The following is an 11,069-nucleotide window of genomic DNA, read 5'->3' on the forward strand; positions in this document are numbered from 1 at the left end:
TTCTTGATGAGATTTATACTGGGCATTGGAGGTGGTGGATTCACCTTTTTCTCTCTCTCTCGGGTTTTCTTTTTGCTGGCCATGATATGGTTTCTGCAAAAATTCACGGGTGAGAAAGTCAGGGATTGAATTTTGTGTGCCTTTGATATATTCAATATCAAAATCAAAAACACTTAAAATACCTTGCCATCGTGCAAAAATATGTTTTGATGCAATGTTTTTAACATCTTTTTCTAAAACAGATTTTGCAGACATGCAATCAATTCTGACCAAAAACTTTTGATTTAAAAGGTCAGATTGAAATTTGGAAATACATAGTACTATAGCTAAAATTTCTTTTTTAATAGTACTATAATTTTCTTGTGCAGGATTCCAGGTTCCAGAATGGAAGCGAACAATTTGTTCGGATGAACCTGGTGAAACACATTGTTTCAGAATGCCACCATAACCAATGTCTGAGGCATCAGTTTGCACAATTTTGAAAGAATCAGAAGTAGGGATACCAAGGCACGGAAGAGTTTTGACATGTGCCTTAATTTTCCTTACCAAATTAGTATGAATTTCTGTCCAAGGAGGAGGATTAGAAAGGAGTCGTTTGAACAAAGGACGACATTATTTCCTCATATCCTTGTAGAAATCAGCAACATAATTGAGAGATCCTAAGAACCTCTGCAATTGATTTTTATCAAGAATGACATCAGGGAATTTATCAGCAAATTCGATAGCTCTTTGGATTGGCCTGATTTTGCCTTCAGAGATGTCGTAACCAAGGAATCTAATCTTGGTTTGAAATAATTTAATTTTTGTTGCCGAGACAACAAGACCATTGAATCTAATGATGTCAAGAAACGTTTGCAAATGTTTCCAATGTTCATCAATAGATCTGGAAAAAACAAGAACATCGTCAATGTAGACAATGGTGAAAGTGGAGAACGAATTGAAAATATCGTTCATAATATTTTGGAATTCGGAAGGAGCGTTTTTTAAACCAAAAGGCATGACGTTCCATTCGAAATGACCAAAAGGGGTAACAAAAGCAGTCTTATACCTATCTGACTCGGCTATTTGGATTTGCCAAAAACCGGTCTTAAGGTCAAATTTAGAAAAGACTACAGCATCACTCAACCTATGAATTAAGTCTTGCTTGTTGGGAATAGGGTACCTAATCCACTCTAAGACTTTGTTCAAGGGTTTATAATTGATAACTAGACGAGGGGTACCCCGTTCTAGTTCAGCATGTTTCTGGACATAAAAAGCAGGACAAGACCAGGGTGACTTGCTGTTCCTGATAATGCCTTTATTTCGAAGATCATTTATCTCCTTTTGACAATATTCCAGCGTCTTGCTATTCATCTGAATAGAATTAGCTTTTGTTGGAATATTAGTTTTATTAAACCCTTTAATGTATGGGAGAGAAACTATGTGTTTCTTCCTATACCAAAAAGCATTGGGTAAATCAGAACAAACATCTGTTATTAAACGTTTGTTAAAATCATCAATTTTTGAAATCAAAATGGGATTGGATAATTGTCCAGAAATCTTTCTGTACTTGATTTCCTGTTGGAGGAAATTCAAATGTTTTTGTTTTGCTAAAAACAAAGATTTCTTGCTCTTATCCGAATCAATTTCAAAACGGGAAGCAAAGTGAAACTTTACTTTCTGACCAAAAGGATCGGTAGTAATACCGTCTTTCTCAGTCATGAATGGATATAAAGAAGAAATAAAAGGGATTCCCAAAATCACTTTGTCAGACATGTTTTTGACTAAAACAGAGGGAATCCGAAAACAAATATTATCCTGGCAAACATGAGCATTATTGAGCTCATAATTAATGGTCATCTTTGAGCCATTTGCCGAGAATAATCTTTCGGTTGATTTTTCAAAATATTTACTAGGAATGAGTCCTTCTTGAATACAATTCAAGTCTGATCCGGAATCAATCATAGCAACAACAGAAAATTGAAAATCATGAGCAACAATAATATTAACTTGTGAAAACCATTTAGGAGGAATAGTATGACGAATTAAACAAATCTGGTTGTCGGTAGGGGAACCCTGTTGACTAGAACCAGCCTCAGTTTGCTCATTATCAGAAGGGATATCATGATCAAGTTGTTTGTCGATCTTGATTAATAAAAATTCTTGTCTTAAAACTTCGTTCTCAGATTTGAGATTGTTTATTTCAGACCTGAGATCTCCAATTTATTTTTTGACAGAATTTATTTCAAATTGTAAATCAGAAACAGAAATACTCTTGGATTTTTTCTTTGAAAATCTTTCCAAGGTTTCTTGAAAATTAACCCTTTGAATAGAAGGTTTAGGATCCTTTCGGAGCATAGACTTCTTTAGCTTTAGAAGGTATTCTTCTTTAAGCTCAGGGTCAGTAATTTGAGAAATCAAGGTTAGCAAAAGATTCTGTTCTTCTTCCTCCTTTGTTAAGACATTGATTGTCTTACTAGGGGGCTTACGACACGCAGAATTACAATTGCAACCTAGCTTTAAGTCAGAGGGATCAGGAGTAGTAGCTTCAGAGTGATATTCTGAATCACTAGAGCTGTACTCAAGAATCTCCGATGATGAAGACGAATCCGTTTCTAGGAGTCGAAACAGTTCTTCTCTATCATTGGGATTAATATCCATCTGGCTAAGCTTCTTTTTAAAAGCTTTGGCTTTCTTGGGACATTTGTTAGCAAAATGTCCAGTCTTGCCACATAAATAACATTTTCCAAAAGAATCTTCTTTGAAATCTTTGGAATTCCTTTTCTTTGGAAAAGATTTGGTAAATGGTTTTTTATAAGTTTTCTTATAAAATTCATCACGGGGTTTTCTCCTGAAACCACCATGAGGTTTAATAAGTTTGTGCTTTCTTTTAGATGGAGCAATACTAGGAAGACCGAATTGTTCACAGAATGTGCCCATTTCGTATTTGGCCTTCTTACTATTTCTCATCTGTTCACGAAGCATTCTTTGATCATGACACATACTAATGCCAAGTTTCTTAACGATACTGAAGATGTCACCATAGGTGTATTCTTCGTAGTTAAGTAATCCATCAGCACCAGTAAGTTCTTCCTTGACTTTGTAAGCAAATAGTCGAGGTAATCCATCAATAAATTTCTCCTTCCAGTAAGGCTTTTGACTGTCGTCACGAAGCATTACTCGAGAAATGAAAACATCTTGATACCACCTATAATCCGACATCTGATGACATCTGAGATTATTCAACTGATCGCTCACACGACTAGTTATATTAGATGGTGTTCCAATAAAATGCTTTAAAATAGTAAAAATCAAAGTGTTGATGCTATCAGGATGTGCCATCCCAATAGCTTCATCTAAAATAGGTAATCCTTCCTTATTGCATTTTACTGCATGTTGGATGGATTCCCTAGCATCACTGGTTAGATACTTATCCCACCAGTTCCTTAAAACTCCGGTAAAACCTTGAGTTAAAATAATAACGATATCTGGTTGTCTAATGTTATTGTTGATATAAGCATTAGCAACCATTGACATTTTACTCATGGTATTGATGATTTCTTGTTCAGAGAATCCATCAATATTCCACTCGTAAACTTTGTCAGCAGAGTAAGAAGATTGGTTTTGAAAAACTTTTTCTTCAAACTGTAAATCAGGAGGTGTAGGTCTGGAATACCAATTCTTCGTCAGACTCATTGGTTTGGGTCCTTTTGAAGTGAATCTGGCAATTTCCAGGTTTTGAAAATTCTTTTCAATAAGATCAATATCCTTATCTTCAGAGGATTCTTCGTTAGAAGATTCTTCTGAAGTTTCTTCAAGAACAAATCCATCACCATTACTATTAAGAGTACTGGTAGAAGGTTGTTCTTTCTTTAGATCAGCAAGTAATTGATCAATTTTATCCAAAGTTCTGGCCTGAGGATTTTTAAAATCGATTTTTGGCCTATCTTCGGGTAAACTAATCAAAGGTTTTTCAATCTTTTTCTTTGGCTGATCTTTAGGGAAGACCAAAGGATGATCATTTCTAAAAATAGGAGGAGAGGTAAAAACAGGTTTCTCCACCTTTTCCTCAATCCGATCCAATTGTTCTCCGATCGTTCGAAGAGCAAGATTCGCGAAATTATTTTGAGAAATAATCTTTTTTGTTTCTTTAAGAATCTTGTCCTTTTCCGGATCCTTTGAAACAATAGTATCAGATAGTTTGAAAGGGGAAGCAATTACTTCCGAACCTTTAAAAGGGATAACAACAGTCTCCAAAGGAGGGTGACTGGATTGAATCACAGTCCTGCCTTCTTCTTTGACAAATTCATTTTTAACAACATTCAACGTGTTTTTTGAAACATAAGTTTTTTCTGCAAAGTCTAGAAGAGAAATATGCTGTTTAAGCCTATTCATCTCTTCTTTCCATTTGCGTTTGACACGTTGTTTTTCTAAATCTGAAAATTTTGCAACATAGGCTTTTCGCCTTTGTTTGTTTTCAGAAGAAGCGAAATCTTTTAATAAAGCAGGTAAATCTATTTCAAAAGATTTGTTCAAAACATTTAAACTGTGATGAACTGGAAAAACAGGTGCAACAGGGGCTTGCATATCTGAAGCAATTGGAGACATAGAAGACGTATCTTCTTTGTCAGCTTCATCATTTATGTTCTGATTCTGTGAAGAACCAGTTTCTCCTTTTGCCGAATAAAAAGCAGAAGTAACTTGAGAGGAGGTAGAAACTCCTTTCATTTTTAAAACAGGTTTAACTGGTTGGGCTGTTCTTACAGAATCCTCAAGAAATTGATGGAAATTAATATCCTTTCTTGGATTGTTCTGAACAGGGCCAACAAAACTAGATCTGGAACCAGCAAAAGAATTTCTTCTTTTACTACTGGAGGTTTCAGATTTATCAAAAGAAATTTTAACATCTCCATTGAGATATTGCTGGATGATGTCAACACCAGCATCTTGAGCAATATTCTTTGGAGGTAAAGACATTTCTTGTTCCAAAATCCATTCATTAGGAGATAGCTCTTCTCCATAAGAGCAATCCTCTTCATTAACTATATCAGGAGGCAAAGTCGTCCTGGAACTAACTGAGGAATTACTCCTCCTCATCCTAACAGGTCTTGATCCTAATCTACAGGGAAGGTTGCATCTCAAAGAGGCTGCGAACTTTACCTTGGCTGGTTATACACGGTCCACCTAGTATGCCCTAGACGCCTACCACGGCTGGAACGGGTCTTATAAAGGTGCTTGTTATAACCCAGACACGATACTGGACCACCTAGTGCAGAAACTCCCGCACCCGGTAGAAGATGATCAAAACAAGATAGAAAAAAGAAGAATAATATGCAACAATTAGATACCAGAATGGCTCTGATACCAAAGACAGCGGAAATGGAGAGAAGAGAGATTGGAGAAGAAGAGAAGGAAGGAGAATAGAGAAGAATAAAGCAAAACAAATAAATATGCACAATTAAAGGCAGGCGGTTGAACCGACCATATGCATGAATGCGATGCAAAATAATGAAACAATTAGATACCAGAATGGCTCTGATACCAAAGACAGCGGAAATGGAGAGAAGAGGGATTGGAGAAGAAGAGAAGGAAGGAGAATAAGGAAGAATAAAGCAAAGCAAATAAATATGCACAATTAAAGGCAGGCAGTTGAACCGACCATATGCATGAATGCGATGCAAAATAATGAAACAGATAATATAAAAATAAACATATTCATAAACTTTAACAAAGATTACAAAGTTTATGGCACAAGGTAGAGCGATCACTAAAGGATCTTTGCTCTTGAGAAATATGGGAAATAGGCAGAGAGGTATAGATAGCTTACAATATGGTTTTCGCTAAATTGTCTCTGCCTAGAAATGAAATGAGGTTCTCCTTTTATAGATGAAGGAGTTCCTGTTTACATGGGATCCGTGACTCACAGCTGTCATTTACTGTTGAAGCACGGGAAAGCAAAAGTAAATCCGTGAGTGAACAGTTGTTGTACTGTTTAACCACGGGTGTCATTATTGTGTCTGGCGGCTGGTGCTGCTTTCGGCACAAAACGACAAAGCTTAAAGGAGACTGGTGGATCTGGTCTTCTTTGAACTCAAGTAGTAGTTGATAGAAGTGGGACCTTCTGTCAGAAATAAGTAGCAATTATTCTTCATCTGTGTCGATCCCGACAAAACCAGAATTACCGAAGAAATTGCTGTATGAAGCCTCTGATGCAGAGTCTGAGTCATCTCCAGATTTGCTTTGAGACTTTGACAATGATTCTTTTAATATGCTGATTAAATCCTTTTTATTAAGTCTGTCGAAGAGTAAATCTGTTGTCTTCTTGGACTTAGAGGATTTGCTGGATGAACTTTCTTTGTCCTTATCCTTTACCCCCCCGGTTTTTGTTGGAGAAGTAGGGGCCTGAAGCAGTAGTGGGTATTCAGGTCCTTTGGATGGTCCAGCCATGATCTGTGGGAATTCCTTAATATTCTGCAGGTTTGGAGCAGACTGGGGAAAATCCTTGATCAGTAAATCAACAATTTTTTGGTTATGGGCGAATTTATCCCACCATTTTGTGAAATAAACTCGTGTCATTACATCACCATTTCTTTCATAGTTCCATTTGAAGATCCACGGGAAGTGGTACTTCTTACAGAAAAGCAAAGTATGGTGAAATTTTCTGGAATGTTGATCCAGGGTTGGACCAACTTTAGTAGAAAAATGTTGATAAGCTTTTAGGAGCTCATCAGGAAGATTTTCAGGAATATATCCAAATTGGTTCCACCATTGGATGAACCAAAGAGGAAAATTTCCTTTAAAATGTTTATCAAAACAAAAGAACCATGAATGGTCCATAGCAGGAGTTTGGAAGAACATGAAGCGCTTCCAAGCATCAATATAATCAAAATAAGAAACAGGAGTGTCTATTAGGTCAAGTCGTTTAGTAGAAGATGGGGAGGGTCCCCATTCTGCTTGAGTAATGACTCGATGAAAATAGGCACTGTGGTAAATTAATTTATTGGCATCAACCTTGTCAAGAATAGGTTTGATAACCAAAGAATTTGTTTGAATTAAAATACTGGAATAAAACTGGAGATTTTTTGAGAAATCTTCAGGAATCCAGTGAAAAAGAGGAGGAAAATAGGAAGAAGAGATTTTGAAAGCATCTGTATATATTGTGCTATTGGGCTCAATATGGAACAGATACGAAGAGAAGGGCTTCTTCAGATACTCAGCTTTTCCTTTTTGGAGGAAAAATTGAGGAGTAATAGGAATGGGTTTTGACTCAATTGCTTTCGCATATGGGTCAAAAGAAGTAATTACCGCAGACGAAAAGGTCTGTGGTTGAATTGGTTTGCCAAGTGGTTGGAACCTATTGGCAATATCAAGTGCTGTGGAGGCAGCACTAGTAGATCCAGCCTCATTCTTGATGAGGTTTATACTGGGCATTGGTGGTGGTGGATTCACCTTTTTCTCTCTTTCTCGGGGTTTCTTTTTGCTGGCCATGGTGAGGTTTCTGCAAAAATTCACGGGTGAGAAAGTCAGGGATAAAATTTTTTGTGCCTTTGATATATTCAATATCAAAATCAAAAACACTTAAAATACCTTGCCATCGTGCAAAAATATGTTTTGATGCAATGTTTTTAACATCTTTTTCTAAAACAGATTTTGCAGACATGCAATCAATTCTGACCAAAAACTTTTGATTTAAAAGGTCAGATTGAAATTTGGAAATACATAGTACTATAGCCAAAATTTCTTTTTTAATAGTACTATAATTTTCTTGTGCAGGATTCCAGGTTCCGGAATGGAAGCGAACAATTTGTTCAGATGAACCCGGTGAAACGCATTGTTTCAGAATGCCACCATAACCAATGTCTGAGGCATCAGTTTGCACAATTTTGAAAGAATCAGAAGTAGGGATACCAAGGCACGGAAGAGTTTTGACATGTGCCTTAATTTTCCTTACCAAATTAGTATGAATTTCTGTCCAAGGAGGAGGATTAGAAAGGAGTCGTTTGAACAAAGGACGACATTATTTCCTCATATCCTTGTAGAAATCAGCAACATAATTGAGAGATCCTAAGAACCTCTGCAATTGATTTTTATCAAGAATGACATCAGGGAATTTATCAGCAAATTCGATAGCTCTTTGGATTGGCCTGATTTTGCCTTCAGAGATGTCGTAACCAAGGAATCTAATCTTGGTTTGAAATAATTTAATTTTTGTTGCCGAGACAACAAGACCATTGAATCTAATGATGTCAAGAAACGTTTGCAAATGTTTCCAATGTTCATCAATAGATCTGGAAAAAACAAGAACATCGTCAATGTAGACAATGGTGAAAGTGGAGAACGAATTGAAAATATCGTTCATAATATTTTGGAATTCGGAAGGAGCGTTTTTTAAACCAAAAGGCATGACGTTCCATTCGAAATGACCAAAAGGGGTAACAAAAGCAGTCTTATACCTATCTGACTCGGCTATTTGGATTTGCCAAAAACCGGTCTTAAGGTCAAATTTAGAAAAGACTACAGCATCACTCAACCTATGAATTAAGTCTTGCTTGTTGGGAATAGGGTACCTAATCCACTCTAAGACTTTGTTCAAGGGTTTATAATTGATAACTAGACGAGGGGTACCCCGTTCTAGTTCAGCATGTTTCTGGACATAAAAAGCAGGACAAGACCAGGGTGACTTGCTGTTCCTGATAATGCCTTTATTTCGAAGATCATTTATCTCCTTTTGACAATATTCCAGCGTCTTGCTATTCATCTGAATAGAATTAGCTTTTGTTGGAATATTGGTTTTATTAAACCCTTTAATGTATGGGAGAGAAACTATGTGTTTCTTCCTATACCAAAAAGCATTGGGTAAATCAGAACAAACATCTGTTATTAAACGTTTGTTAAAATCATCAATTTTTGAAATCAAAATGGGATTGGATAATTGTCCAGAAATCTTTCTGTACTTGATTTCCTGTTGGAGGAAATTCAAATGTTTTTGTTTTGCTAAAAACAAAGATTTCTTGCTCTTATCCGAATCAATTTCAAAACGGGAAGCAAAGTGAAACTTTACTTTCTGACCAAAAGGATCGGTAGTAATACCGTCTTTCTCAGTCATGAATGGATATAAAGAAGAAATAAAAGGGATTCCCAAAATCACTTTGTCAGACATGTTTTTGACTAAAACAGAGGGAATCCGAAAACAAATATTATCCTGGCAAACATGAGCATTATTGAGCTCATAATTAATGGTCATCTTTGAGCCATTTGCCGAGAATAATCTTTCGGTTGATTTTTCAAAATATTTACTAGGAATGAGTCCTTCTTGAATACAATTCAAGTCTGATCCGGAATCAATCATAGCAACAACAGAAAATTGAAAATCATGAGCAACAATAATATTAACTTGTGAAAACCATTTAGGAGGAATAGTATGACGAATTAAACAAATCTGGTTGTCGGTAGGGGAACCCTGTTGACTAGAACTAGCCTCAGTTTGCTCATTATCAGAAGGGATATCATGATCAAGTTGTTTGTCGATCTTGATTAATAAAAATTCTTGTCTTAAAACTTCGTTCTCAGATTTGAGATTGTTTATTTCAGACCTGAGATCTCCAATTTATTTTTTGACAGAATTTATTTCAAATTGTAAATCAGAAACAGAAATACTCTTGGATTTTTTCTTTGAAAATCTTTCCAAGGTTTCTTGAAAATTAACCCTTTGAATAGAAGGTTTAGGATCCTTTCGGAGCATAGACTTCTTTAGCTTTAGAAGGTATTCTTCTTTAAGCTCAGGGTCAGTAATTTGAGAAATCAAGGTTAGCAAAAGATTCTGTTCTTCTTCCTCCTTTGTTAAGACATTGATTGTCTTACTAGGGGGCTTACGACACGCAGAATTACAATTGCAACCTAGCTTTAAGTCAGAGGGATCAGGAGTAGTAGCTTCAGAGTGATATTCTGAATCACTAGAGCTGTACTCAAGAATCTCCGATGATGAAGACGAATCCGTTTCTAGGAGTCGAAACAGTTCTTCTCTATCATTGGGATTAATATCCATCTGGCTAAGCTTCTTTTTAAAAGCTTTGGCTTTCTTGGGACATTTGTTAGCAAAATGTCCAGTCTTGCCACATAAATAACATTTTCCAAAAGAATCTTCTTTGGAATCTTTGGAATTCCTTTTCTTTGGAAAAGATTTGGTAAATGGTTTTTTATAAGTTTTCTTATAAAATTCATCACGGGGTTTTCTCCTGAAACCACCATGAGGTTTAATAAGTTTGTGCTTTCTTTTAGATGGAGCAATACTAGGAAGACCGAATTGTTCACAGAATGTGCCCATTTCGTATTTGGCCTTCTTACTATTTCTCATCTGTTCACGAAGCATTCTTTGATCATGACACATACTAATGCCAAGTTTCTTAACGATACTGAAGATGTCACCATAGGTGTATTCTTCGTAGTTAAGTAATCCATCAGCACCAGTAAGTTCTTCCTTGACTTTGTAAGCAAATAGTCGAGGTAATCCATCAATAAATTTCTCCTTCCAGTAAGGCTTTTGACTGTCGTCACGAAGCATTACTCGAGAAATGAAAACATCTTGATACCACCTATAATCCGACATCTGATGACATCTGAGATTATTCAACTGATCGCTCACACGACTAGTTATATTAGATGGTGTTCCAATAAAATGCTTTAAAATAGTAAAAATCAAAGTGTTGATGCTATCAGGATGTGCCATCCCAATAGCTTCATCTAAAATAGGTAATCCTTCCTTATTGCATTTTACTGCATGTTGGATGGATTCCCTAGCATCACTGGTTAGATACTTATCCCACCAGTTCCTTAAAACTCCGGTAAAACCTTGAGTTAAAATAATAACGATATCTGGTTGTCTAATGTTATTGTTGATATAAGCATTAGCAACCATTGACATTTTACTCATGGTATTGATGATTTCTTGTTCAGAGAATCCATCAATATTCCACTCATAAACTTTGTCAGCAGAGTAAGAAGATTGGTTTTGAAAAACTTTTTCTTCAAACTGTAAATCAGGAGGTGTAGGTCTGGAATACCAATTCTTCGTCAGACTCATTGGTTTGGGT

The sequence above is a fragment of the Juglans regia genome, chromosome 12 (genome assembly GCF_001411555.2).
Source record: "Juglans regia cultivar Chandler chromosome 12, Walnut 2.0, whole genome shotgun sequence".
NCBI lineage: Eukaryota > Viridiplantae > Streptophyta > Magnoliopsida > Fagales > Juglandaceae > Juglans > Juglans regia.